The sequence below is a fragment of the Ctenocephalides felis genome, unplaced genomic scaffold, assembly GCF_003426905.1.
Source record: "Ctenocephalides felis isolate EL2017-DRISC unplaced genomic scaffold, ASM342690v1 CF-g0.4_SCAFFOLD_01492, whole genome shotgun sequence".
NCBI classification, from domain to species: Eukaryota; Metazoa; Arthropoda; class Insecta; order Siphonaptera; family Pulicidae; genus Ctenocephalides; species Ctenocephalides felis.
The window spans coordinates 47,245,169-47,259,102 of NW_020537646.1; the positions used below are offsets into that span (position 1 = coordinate 47,245,169).

Below are 13,934 nucleotides of genomic sequence, written 5' to 3' on the forward strand. Positions count from 1 at the left end.
GATTATTTAGAAAATCATTGTTTTTCATCTGGGCAGTTATACGTTGCCTATTCACGAGTTGGAAATCCATCCGCTTTCTTTGTGTTAACCTCAGACCAAAAAACAAAAAATGTGGTTTACCAAAGAGCACTTCAATGAAACGGATAATTTGCGAATTCTCTTTCATTTACTTAGATAAGTCCAACTAAAAAACACTTCATTTTTGTAATCGAAATAAATTCATTACTGTTGTATAATAAGATCACATTTTTTCTTTTCAAATATAAAACAAACAAAAAAAATCTTCATCTTTCTCACGAAACCATCTGGTGGCGAAACGGAGTTCGTCGGGTTTGCTAGTCTTCTATATATATAAAAATAAGTCGGGTTTTCCTTCCTGTAGAAATAACTCCAGAACGCACGAATCGATTTCGACAATTTTGCATTCGTTGGAAAGGTCTCGGGCTCCGCAAGGTTTATACGTAAGAAAATTAGTTGTGCATGGCATCGTGCCTTAATGCAAGTTGCTCGAGTAATAAAAATAATCAATAACTGTTTCAAATAATTTCAAATAGATTATCTTCTATATATATAAAAATAAGTCGTGTTTTCCTTCCTGACAAAATAACTCCAGAACGCACGAACCGATTTCGACAATTTTGCATTCGTTGGAAAGGTCTTGGGCTCCGCAAGGTTTATAGTTAAGAAAATTAGTTGTGCATGGCATCGTGCCTTAATGCAAGCTGCTGGAACTTCACGCACCGTAATTAGAAAATCGAGTAATAAAAATAATCAATAACTGTTTCAAATAATTTCAAATAGATTATTTTCTATATATATATAAAAATAAGTCGGGTTTTCCTTCCTGGCAAAATAACTCCAGAACGCACAAACCGATTTCGACAATTTTGCATTCGTTGGAAAGGTCTCGGGCTCCGCAAGGTTTATAGCTAAGAAAATTAGTTGTGCATGGCATCGTGCCTTAATGCAAGCTTCTGGAACTTCACGCACCGTAATTAAAAATTCGAGTAATAAAAATAATCAATAACTGTTTCAAATAATGTCAAATAGATTATCTTCTATATATATAAAAATAAGTCGGGTTTTCCTTCCTGACGAAATAACTCCAGAACGTACGAAACGATTTCGACAATTTTGCATTCGTTGGAAAGGTCTCGGGCTCCGCAAGGTTTATAGCTAAGAAAATTAGTTGTGCATGGCATCGTGCCTTAATGCAAGCTACTGGAACTTCACGCACCGTAATTAAAAATTCGAGTAATAAAAATAATCAATAACTGTTTTAAATAATTTCAAATAGATTATCTTCTATATATATAAAAATAAGTCGGGTTTTCCTTCCTGACGAAATAACTCCAGAACGCACGAACCGATTTCGACAATTTTGCATTCGTTGGAAAGGTCTCGGGCTCCGCAAGGTTTATAGCTAAGAAAATTAGTTGTGCATGGCATCGTGCCTTAATGCAAGCTGCTGGAACTTCACGCACCGTAATTAAAAAATCGAGTAATAAAGAAGATTGAGAAATATATATCGCTTTTTGTATTATTTATCACCTACAGACGTATTGTTATAGCTTTATATTATCTTCATATTTAGTGTTTAACATTTAGCATAAATGCACAGTTTAATATATTATAGAATCTATTATAGCAAGTTGGTGACATACATTTTACATAAATGTAGTGTTATAAATTTCAAGCAACGAACTTTTTAGTAATTATTTGTTTTAAAGTTTTTAACATTTTATTTAATTTAATGGAATTTTTTAATATATTTTAGGAATTAGAACAAGAAACAAGCTGAAAAAATTAAAGTTTTGAGGAAAATTATGTTTAAATTACACATTATGATTATGTGTTACTTTGATTATCATTTAATCTTTTTATTACTTTCTTATGTGCATCATATTTTCTTATATTCAATTTTTCCTATGTGTTTGCGTTATTTTTTAAGTTTTCTGTTTTATACATTTTTTTAAGTTTATGTTAGTAATAAGTTAAATTTAAATGCAACGGTCATCAGTGCAAACATTGATGTATGAAGTTAGCTGTAATATAAGCAATATTAGTTGATTAGTTAGCATAAGGATTAATCATAGACCTTATATACATGGACTGCTAGTCCCCATATATTTCTCAGGTACAAAAGAGTCAAAAGATGTTCTATAGTTTGAGGGAATATGAGGGTAATTTCGCGGCCGAGATATGTCAAATACGAACACGAGCTTTATCGAGATTAGTCGAATGCTCTCGGTCGCTTAAATTTACAGTTACTCGGGTGCACGTGAAAAATCGTGGATATCTTTCATATTCTTCAGATGAACTGTTGAATTTATGTTTATATATAGAAAATCTAATTTGAAATTCAAATTTAATATGCAAAAAATTATATGATAACATGATTCTCCGAAAGTTGAATGACTTAGGACTTGCACATTTTTTTAGATCAATCCATTTTCAGAAATTTGTCCAGCATTACCATGACCTTATCAACTTCGTCGCAAAAATTTACTTAACAATTAGAATGCACCATGAAGAACATAAAAAAGCAAAGTTGATAAATATGTACGCCACTTTCACACAAAAATTGTGCCCTTTAAACACCAATAATAAATATATTACATTTAAACAAATATTTCATTATTGCTTTCTATTTTCCCATAATAGCTCTAACCAACTGTTCTTATTTTCAGTAAATTTTATAATATGCACAATATTTTTTTATTTGTTTTCTTATTTTCCTTAAACGCTTTGTATAACTAAAATAAATAAATAAATAAATAATTCATTGCATTCATTAGTTCAACATAAATTACATATTATATAATGTTTTCCGAACAATTTCGAACACACGGACTTTCATTTGACGTTTAAGCAATCGAGTGCGATTGACGTGTTCGTATTTTTGACATAACTCGGCCACGAAATTACCCTCATATGCCCTCATACCATAGAACATCTTTTGACACTTTTTTTGCGCTCAACTAGCAGTCCATGTATTGTATAAGGTCTATGGGATTAATGCTTTGTTTGATTACTCTTCTTTTATCGATGGTTTGAAGCTTAATGCCGAATCAAAGTTATTGTGAAAGATAGTGAGAATACAGAGTTATTGAAGAAGTGTAGTGTTTTAGTGTGATTTCGGAGAATCACAAACTCGAATACAGAGTTATTGAAGAAGTATAGTGTTATAGTGTGATTTAGGAGAATCACAAACTCGAATACAAAGTTATTGAAGAAGTTTAGCGTTTTAGTGTGATTTAGGAGAATCACAAACTCGAATACAGAGTTACTGAAGAAGTATAGTATTTTAGTGTGATTTAGGAGAATCACAAACCCTATATACAGTAGTATCTATACTATATAAATCTGATACCAGCTGATCACCATGCCTAGAAGAAATAAACCTGACATTGATCGTCGAAGTCGATTAACACGCCTAAAACGTAATTCGCGTAATAACCGCACTGATGGGCAGATGGAGACTGATAATAATGATAGCCATATTGCAATGACAGATTTGCTTGAGTTTAAAGAACAAGTTGCTGCAAATCGATCGCAACAGCAGCGAGCACGCGAAAATAAAACTTCTCGAATTCGCAGATGCAATGCTTCAGTCAACCTGGAGCGAGCAGCATTCTCTTATGATCCGGAAATAGATTACAGTGCCCGCAAATTTGTAAAAATTGGAGACATGTCGAACATTTGCCAGCACTGTAAAGCCTTAAAATACAATAGTGAATCTGCAGGACTATGTTGTGCTGGCGGTAAGGTGATGTTGCCACAATTGGTACCATCACCTGATCCATTACACTCACTAATTTTTGGAATGATCAATGGGTCTAAACACTTCTTATCCAACATCCAGAAATATATTAATTGCTTCCAAATGACATCTTTCGGAGCAACGCATATAGTACAGAACAATTTCATGCCGACGTTCAAGGTAATATATCATAATGTTTCTAAAGTTAATTTGTATTTGCATCAAAAATAAATTAAAAATGTCATAAAAAATTACAAGGTGCAAGGACAAATTCATCACCTATTGGGAGCACTGCTGCCATTACCAGATGCAGATCATCAATTTCTAAAAATTTATTTCCTAGGCAATCAGGACGCTGAATTTGATACGCGTTGTACTCATAATCTATCAGTAAAGCGATCCGTTGTCCAACAACTGCAAACGTTTCTTCATCGCAACAATCGTTTAGTTTAATTTATTCAAAGTGGCACTTGATCGAATGCCATCAGACAGCCATAATATTGTAATAAGAGCTGACAAAACACCTGCTGGTAAGCATGCAGGAAGATTTAATTCACCAACAATTGATGAGGTGGCTATAGTCGTTGTTGGAGAAAATATGCAATCAAGAGATATTGTGCTTCATCGCCATAACAATGAATTAAGGCGCGTGTCCGAAACTCATAGGTCTTATGATGCTTTATAATATCCGTTAATCTTCTGGCAGGGAGAAGATGGCTACCACTTTAGTGTCAAAATGGTTAATCCAATAACAGGCAATTATAAACATAATTAAATAATATTTTTTAACTCAATATCTATATTATTATTTGTGATTTTAGGTGTTGTAACCAACAAAAAAGTTAGCACTATGAATTTTTATTCATACAGGCCGATGATCCGTGATGGTGAAATAAACCACATTTTGATGTGTCAACGACTTTTTCAACAGTTCGCTGTTGACATGTATGTCAAAATTGAGATTGAGCGATCAACATACATTTGCTTAAACCAACAGCACCTTCGATCTGAAGAATGCATCCATCTTCGTGATGCTATTATTGCCGATGGTAATGCAAACAATGTGGGTAAAATGACAATTTTGCAGGCTACCTACATTGGAAGCCCGCGCCACATGCACGAATACGCACAAGATGCAATGACATTCGTTAGAAAATATGGTCGCCCCGATCTATTCATTACATTCACATGTAACCCGCAATGGATAGAAATTAAGAAAGAATTGATACACGACCAAACACCAAGAGATAGACATGATATTACTGCCAGAGTTTTTAAACAAAAATTGAAATCTTTGTTGAATTTCATAATAAAGCATCATGTATATGGCCAAGTACGTTGCTGGATATACTCTGTTGAGTGGCAAAAGCGTGGTCTTCCACATGCGCACATCTTAGTCTGGTTAATTGACAAAATGAGGCCAGAAGATATTGATTCAGTCATATCAGCAGAGATTTCCAAAAAAAATGTTGATCCAAATTTGCATGCAATAATTACTAAACATATGATACATAGACCTTGCGGAGTTTTCAACAATAACTCGACCTGTATTAATGACGGCAAGTTCTCTAAACGATACCCGAGAAATCTAACTGCTGAAACCATTACCGGAAATGACGGTTATCCGCTGTATCGTAGGCAATCAGTTGCGGATTGTGGGTAATGTGTAGTTGTGAAGGTAAAAGGACGAGATTTATATGTTGACAACCGATGGATTGTGCCGTACTCCCCGATATTATCCAAAACTTTTCAAGCACACATCAATGTAGAGTTTTGTAATTCTGTCAAGTCAATAAAATATATATGCAAATATATTAACAAAGGTAGTGACATGGCCATATTTGGATATCCTTCGACCGGTGTTCCTTTTTTCTAGCTGCAGCTAGAACAAATGATAAAGTTTCTGAGTATCAGATGGGTTGCTACGTAAGTAGCAATGAAGCAATTTGGAGAATTTTTTCTTTCCCAATACATGAAAGACACCCTTCTGTAGTCCATTTGGCAGTCCATTTAGAAAATAGACAAAGAGTATATTTTAACCCCGTTAATGCTGTTGATAAAGCGGCGCATCCGCCTCCAACAACATTAACAAGTTTCTTTTCAATTTGTCAAAGAGATGATTTTTCCCATTTTGATGCATGCTGATATGCCGCGCTATTACACATGGAACGCATCATCAAGGTCGTTTCAACGTCGTAAAAAAGGAACACCGGTCGAAGGATATCCAAATATATTTGCTACATATGCTATAGGGCGCATTTATATAGTACAACGAAATAATGATGAATGTTACTACCTTAGGTTATTGCTGGTTAATGTTCCTGGACCGACATCATTTCAACAATTGAAAACAGTTGATGGACATCTTTGTGCGAATTACCGTGAAGCATGTCCCATGTTGCAGTTGCTCAAAGACGATTTGCATTGGGATAATACGCTCAAGGATGCCATAATATCCTTATTTCCGCATCAAGTGCGTACCTTGTTTGCGATTATAATTTTAACATGTTTTCCCTCATATCCGAAAGATTTGTGGATCAAAGTCAACAGAGATGACATGTCTGCGGATATTTTACATAGTACGCGTTGTCAAACATTCAATCCAGCACTACAAATTACTGCAGAAATTTATAATAAAACTTTAATAATGATAGAAGATATGTGTTTATTGATGACCAATAAAATATTATCATGTTTGGGCCTGGCAGCACCAAACCGTTGTGTATAAGATGCATTTAACCACGAGTTAAGAAGCGAGCAACAGTATGATATTAAAACATTGACCCAAATAGTTCGCACAACTGTTTCAAAGTTGAATGATCATCAAAGGATTGTATATGATGATTTTATACAAGCTGTGAACAATTCCTGAAAAACATTCCTGTTATCATTGCTATGGGCAAAGATCAGATCGCAAAATGACATAGCTCTAGCATTGGCATCATCAGGAATAGCAGCAACATTGTTAGAAGGTGGACGAACTGCACATTCAGCATTGAAGTTACCTCTTAATATGCAAATCAATGAAACACCAGTTTGCAACATCTGAAAAACTAGCGCCATGGCCAAGATATTTTAGACATGCAAATTGATTATCTGGAACGAATGTACAATGACCCACAAGAGGTCACTGGAAGCACTGGACAGAACATTGAAAGATTTACGTGACAATCAAAATATTTTTGGTGGAGCAATGATTTTCGACAAACTCTTCCAGTTATACCGCTATCAACTGTTGCTGACGAACTAAACGCAAGCCTTAAATCATCAAATTTGTGGCGTCATGTTAAGAAACTTCAGTTAACAACGAACATGCAAGGAAATGGTAATGTCGCAGTTGATGCCTCGAACGGGTTATAATATTTTCCGCAGATTTTTGTAGCTTCACAAACACAAAAGAGAAGCTTATTCAATGCGTATTTCCAAATATAAACCAATAATTTCACGATCTCAATTGGCTGAGCGAACGAGCAATATTGGCGGCAAAAAACAAAGATGTCGATGATCTCAATGCAACAATACAAAGTTTACTTCCAGGGGAATGCTTTACTTATAAATCTGTAGACAGCGCTACAAATCAGAATCACATACTCAACTATCCTACAGAATTTCTAAATTCATTAGAACTGCCTGGGCTGCCACCACATAATTTACAATTGAAAGTAAGATCAGTTGTCATCATGCTACGTAAATTAAATCAGCCCATACTATGCAATGGAACAAGATTCGTTGTAAAAAAGCTAATGAATGATGTAATTGTGGCAAAAATCATTAAAGGAAAATACAAGGGAGAAGATGTATTGATCCCGCAAATTCCTATGATCCCAACGGATTTACCATTTGATTTCAGGCGTTTATAATTTTGAATACGCTTCGCTTTTGCAATGAGCATCAATAAATCGCAAGGACAGTCGCTGCAGGTTTGCGGTATCAACTTAGAGTTTCCATGTTACGCACACGGCCAATTATACGTTGCGTGTTCGCGCGTCGGGAAACCATCATCCTTATTCATTTACGCACCGCAAAAAAAGACCAAAAATATTGTCTACAAAAAAGCTTTATATTGATTCCAAAACATTCGATTCATAAGCAAATGTATAAAATATCTTATATTATATATGAAATATAAAAAAATAGGTAGTTTTGAGAATTAAAATATAGTATATATAAAAACTTCGCATTAATTATATTCATAACCAAATGTGTTAATTATTTCATATACAAGATTTAATTAAATTTTATTAATGATTATTTATGTGATACGAAGTTTACCGGTTCAGCTAGTTTTATATATAAGAATAGAATAAAGTTATGTTTAGTATACAACTTACGTTATAATTAAGTTATATTATTTAAATAATTATTGAGGACAATAATTTTTAGAGGAAGTGGAAAACGTCTAACTCCCATAATTTTTTTTTATTCTGTCAAGGGACTGACAGACACTTTAGGGGTGGCGAATTGTGTAATAGCAATCGATAATGCTGTATTGTGTAATAGCAATGCTGATATGCCAATTAACTTAAATTCGATATCGATTGCAGTTACTATAACGCCATCGTAAGGTGTTTGCAGTCCTACTTTTTGGATATATTAAGTATGGAATTGTGCAATTAGCCAGAATCGCGGTATTAGTCGTTAATAAGATAATAGTTAATCGTTGTAAGTGGGTTTTAATAAAGTATAGTTAAAAGTAGTCAATCGGTGTTGTTTCTTATAAGTGCCAAGATATTTCAGCCAATACCTCTAATAAGAGCTCAAGGCATCCGAAGCTACTTTTATTATAACCACCGCCCGGCAAGGCTGTTTTGACTAGGAGGTCAATACCAACCACGCTATCAACCAACCAGCATTACATTTTAATATATATATATATATATATATATATATATATATATTATATATATATATATATATATTAAAATGTAATACTGCCCGATTATTAATAACTTATCAATATATATATATATATATATATATATAATATATGTATATATATATATATATATATATATATATACGTATATATATATATATATATATATATATGATAAGTTATTAAGAATCGGGCAATAACACCAAGTAAAAAAAAGCTAAAGTAGTTTTGAAATACTTTGTACAGATTAACTAACGTCCAATACATATATATATATATATATATATATATATATATATAATATATATATATATATATATATATATATACATATATATATACATATATATATATATATATATATATATATATATATATATGTTAAAAATGTTTAAATTTGATGTTGAAATGTATGATTGATGTTTTAGAGGGCGTAACATCAAGTAAAAAATAAGTAAGGTAAAGATTTTTTTAAAACATCTTTAGTTTTCCATGCGTTTCGGCGTAAAATTCTACGTCATCGTCAGTGGTTCTACAATTTAAAAAAAGAAAAAAACAGAAAGTAGCGTTACAAATTGAATATACACTGACCCTTGAGACACTTGACGATGACGATGACGTAGAATTTTACGTCGAAACGTATGGAAAAATAAAGATGTTTTAAAAAAAGATTTACCTTACTTATTTTTTACTTGATGTTACGCCCTCCAAGAAAACAATCATATATATATATATATATATTTATACATATATATACATATATATATATATATATATATATATATATTATTCTGTAATCACAAATATAATTTATTATTTATTGTTTTTGTGAAAGCACTACGTGCTATTTGAATGTTATCCGAAGTTCTTCCGCCTTTGCTGTTAGATTTTGGAATCACGTTTTGTTTGCAATTATTTAGTATATAAGAAGTAGTTAAGATTTAGTTAGGCAGTCAGAAATCAGGAGTCAGAAGTCAGAAGTCAGGAGTCAAGTCAGGCTTACTGTTTAGATACTTAAAAAATGTAGTCTCTGATCATCGATAACCAAAGGGTTATCGAACAAATTATTTAATTGTAAAAATAGTAAACAATAAAATATCAAGATCAGTGTTTCTATATTATCAACCGCTCAGCTCCAGCTAACAAACAACCTCACAATTACAGTTCATGGTGGCTTAGCGGAAAATTTCCCTCGCAGTGCTGAAGAATTTTCATCTGGGGACATCGAGTTAAATAGCCGCCACAATTCGATAAACCGGAGGACCATTCGCAGCACAACTTGGGGGATGGTGGCGCCTAACGAAGAAGTCAAATTTTGGAACAACAGAGGCTACGACTGGATTGAACATTAATTCATCGGATTTACAAAAAGCAAATTGGACAACATCACTCTCTCAAGATAGAACCCATTTCTTCAGGATTTATGCAAGATGTTGTGTATAGCAAAGCAATAAGAGAAATCAGAATCAATTTAGCTGTTGAAACTATACCTCAATTTGATGGTAATTCGTATAATCTCTTTTGGTATATAAGCATAATAGATTCAATTGTAGAAGACGTTAATTTTGAAACTTATGAAATAATATCTAAAATTGCTCTCAGTAGATTATATGGATCAGCATTTAATTGGATAAAGTGGTCTGATTATAAGTTATGGGACGATATTTAACCAATTTTAATTAATATATTTAAAGATCCCAGATCAATTACAGATTTACATTATGAACTAGCTACAGTGAAAAAAAGAAATGAGGAATCAACGGAGAAATTTGCTGAGAGAATTGATGATTTGCCAATGTTAATTTATATTGAATGTTATTTTTCAAAAAAGGAAACAATTTATGCCTCATATTGTGATTTAGCTCTAGCTGTTTTCATTGAAGGCCTCCAGTTGGAAATAAAAACTATTGTTAAAGGAGCCAAACCAAAAAATCTTGAGGATGCTAAGAATATTGCCATCAGAGAGGAAAAATACATAAATATCACCTATAGCAAACAATATAACCGCTACATTGTGTGTAGATATTGCAGAAAAAGGGGACACCACATTTCAAAATGTGAAAAAATTCGCCAAAAATCAATATATGAAGAAAAAACTAGTTTCAGACAAAATGGAATTTATGAAGATATTAACCAAGGCGAACACAACGATAGCTACGATGCTTTGAACTATAAAAATACTATGATTTTTGAAAATACAAGAAAATATGACGGCATAGACAACACATTCAAATCTACTGAAGAGGAATCCGAAGAATACACAGCCAAAAATCTGACTCAAAACACTGAAACCGAAGAATTGACGACAATTTCTGCAGAAATATTAGATGAAGATGATGAAGAGGCTAAATTTGAAGCAATTCAAGATGCGGTTCCAGAAATCGAAGAAATATACAACAAACAAGAAGATATCAGAATAATTAATGAAGAAGAAATAAAAACTGCTTCAGATAAAATAAAAAGGAAAAAGAAGAAGAAGCATATTAAAAGAAGTCGTATTAATGACAAAATTATAGAAAAAAGTACACAAGAGGTCAAGGAGCACAAAATACATGTTATCGAAAAATACCGCCACAATGGAAACTATCAAAAAATGATTTAGCAGCCACAACAGACGTGTTCAACGACAAGAATATAAATTTAATTAAAAATAAAGAATTTGCAAATTTACGAAGTCCGAGCAGCAAAAAGATGGTACCGTCGTCAACTCATAGTGAGAAGATAGACAAATTCAAATTTATGACATTACCACGATTACAAAAATTATATAATTATAAATACCGAAAGAAATACGAGGTCAACTGAAGTCAAGGCAAACGAAAACAGAACAGCTCGTATTGTTTAGTAAACATAAACATTATGCAGGTTATCGGGTTTCAAGGCAAATTCTCTCCAATTTCGATTAGTAAGCAAAATTTTGGAAACATAGTGATTTTGAAACAATATTATTTATAGATAGAAAAAAAATTTTCATCAACTTTGACTTAATTGTCTTTTTATTCGATTAATATTTTATTTCTGTTTTTTTTTCCTTTTTTTTATTAATGCCTTTATCGTCTTTATAATATTGTTTTACCTTCTATAAATAACTTATTACATTTCAGTAATATTTTTGCATAATCGAAGACCATTTATTGCAGTTGATTGCTGATTAAATTAAATTTTATAGGTATAGATGCTATTAAGTTATATACAAGTTAAAAATAATACACTGTAAGTAAAAAGTATATGTAATTTTATGCAATTTTTTTTTCTTCAATTAATTCAAGTTATTATAAAATGTTTTAATTGTTTTCTTTTTAGAGTCTAATTGTTTGTAAACGAAGTCTAACAGAAATAACACTTTTGAGGACAAAAGTTTTCTTAAGGGCGGAGGAAGAGATGGAACTATTTTTTTTTCAATTTTTTTTTTTTAGTGTTTTTCGAGGACGAAAAACCTTTGAAGGGGGAGGTTATTCTGTAATTACAAATATAATTTATTATTTATTGTTTTTGTGAAAGCACTACGTGCTATTTGAAAGTTATCCGAAGTTCTTCCGCCTTTGCTGTTAGATTTTGGAATCACGTTTTGTTTGCAATTATTTAGTATATAAGAAGTAGTTAAGATTTAGTTAGGCAGTCAGAAATCAGGAGTCAGAAGTCAGAAGTCAGAAGTCAAGTCAGGCTTACTGTTTAGATACTTAAAAAATGTAGTCTCTGATCATCGATAACCAAAGGGTTATCGAACAAATTATTTAATTGTAAAAATAGTAAACAATAAAATATCAAGATCAACCAAGAACCAGTGTTTCTATATTATCAACCGCTCATCTCCAGCCACCAAACAACCTCACAATTACAGTTCAATATATATATATATATATATATATATATATATATATATATATATATATATATATATATATATATATATATATGTATATATATATATTAACAAAGTCTAATAATCGGGCATAACATCAATAAAAAACATGAATTTCTTTCAAAAATTTATTTTAAATCGATACGTTTCGGGTATAATTTATACTTTAAAACACAATATGGACTTTTCTAACCGGACTGTACTACAATTCGAACAAAATTTATTCAAACTAAGAATTATAGAGGGATCTTTTTTAACTATTTATAACAATAAGACAATAAATAAACGGAATGAACTTAACACGCTGTGCGACACAAATCTCTTTTATTTAGCATTAACATTTCCAAATTTCTTACAAAACAATAAAAGCGTCGCGCAAAGGATTCGCAATTCGTTCCACACATTTGTATAATCTTGGTAAAAATATTTTTTAAAAATGTTTTTCTTCATTGTATCTTCAACCAGTCTACGAATAACACACTATCCATTTGTGATTTTTTAAAATTAGTATTTTGTAAAAATATTGTGTAATTTCAAGTTTAATGTTTATAATACATAGTGTAGTGCATTACCATATCCTGATACCATGGATTATTAAAATTTTCCAATTTAACACTAAGATTTACTGATTGTAAGTACTATTTACTATTTTATTTTTTCTTTTCACTCCAATTGAATTATTTTAGTTTTTAATTTTATTTTTAGTTTCCACTAAATGAAGGCTAGGATTATAGCCGAAACGTATGGATTTAGAATAAATTTTTGAAAGAAATTCATGTTTTTTTATTGATGTTATGCCCGATTATTAGACTTTGTTAATACATATGTCAACATCAAATTCTGAATCATACAATATATATATATATATATATATATATATATGTATATATATATATATATATATATATATGTATATGTCTTGATGATTTTGAAAAAATATTTTCCTCTAAAGGCCTAGGAGTGATATCTTGATGATTTTTTGTTCGACGTTGAAACATATTGAAATGAATAAAACAGCCAATGCGTCGAATGTAAACAATTCATTTTATTTTTTATACGTTTCGAGACTAGATGTGTCTCATCATTCAGCTAAAAGAAATTCACAATATAAAGAAAAAGTTTTAAAAAAATGAATTTATACAATGGAAAAATTAATTGAAAAAACAACGAATTATACACACCAGATCATGAAAAAACACACTTTACTTAAACATTTTACAACACCACAATCACATGACACTACTGTAGGAAAACAAAAATAATTTAAGAAAAGACCGAAAAAGGTAAATGTAAAATTGTATAAAATACATAATTATTTGTTTTCAAAAAATAGCATAGCAACACGAATGGACTAAGATTGCGTCGAGAGACGTTTAGACGGCTATGCGACCAACACGCGTGCATGTGGGAAAGGGATATCAGGCGCGTAGTAT

At 31.6% G+C, this 13,934-nt stretch overlaps 1 protein-coding gene across 1 annotated transcript in view; it reads right to left on the bottom strand.

Moving 5' to 3' along the window:
- Positions 1-13,934, bottom strand: part of LOC113371315 (kynurenine formamidase) — a gene marked incomplete at its 3' end in the record, with an annotated part of 156,028 nt that overhangs the window by 6,939 nt on the left and 135,155 nt on the right. The window lies entirely within an intron of this gene.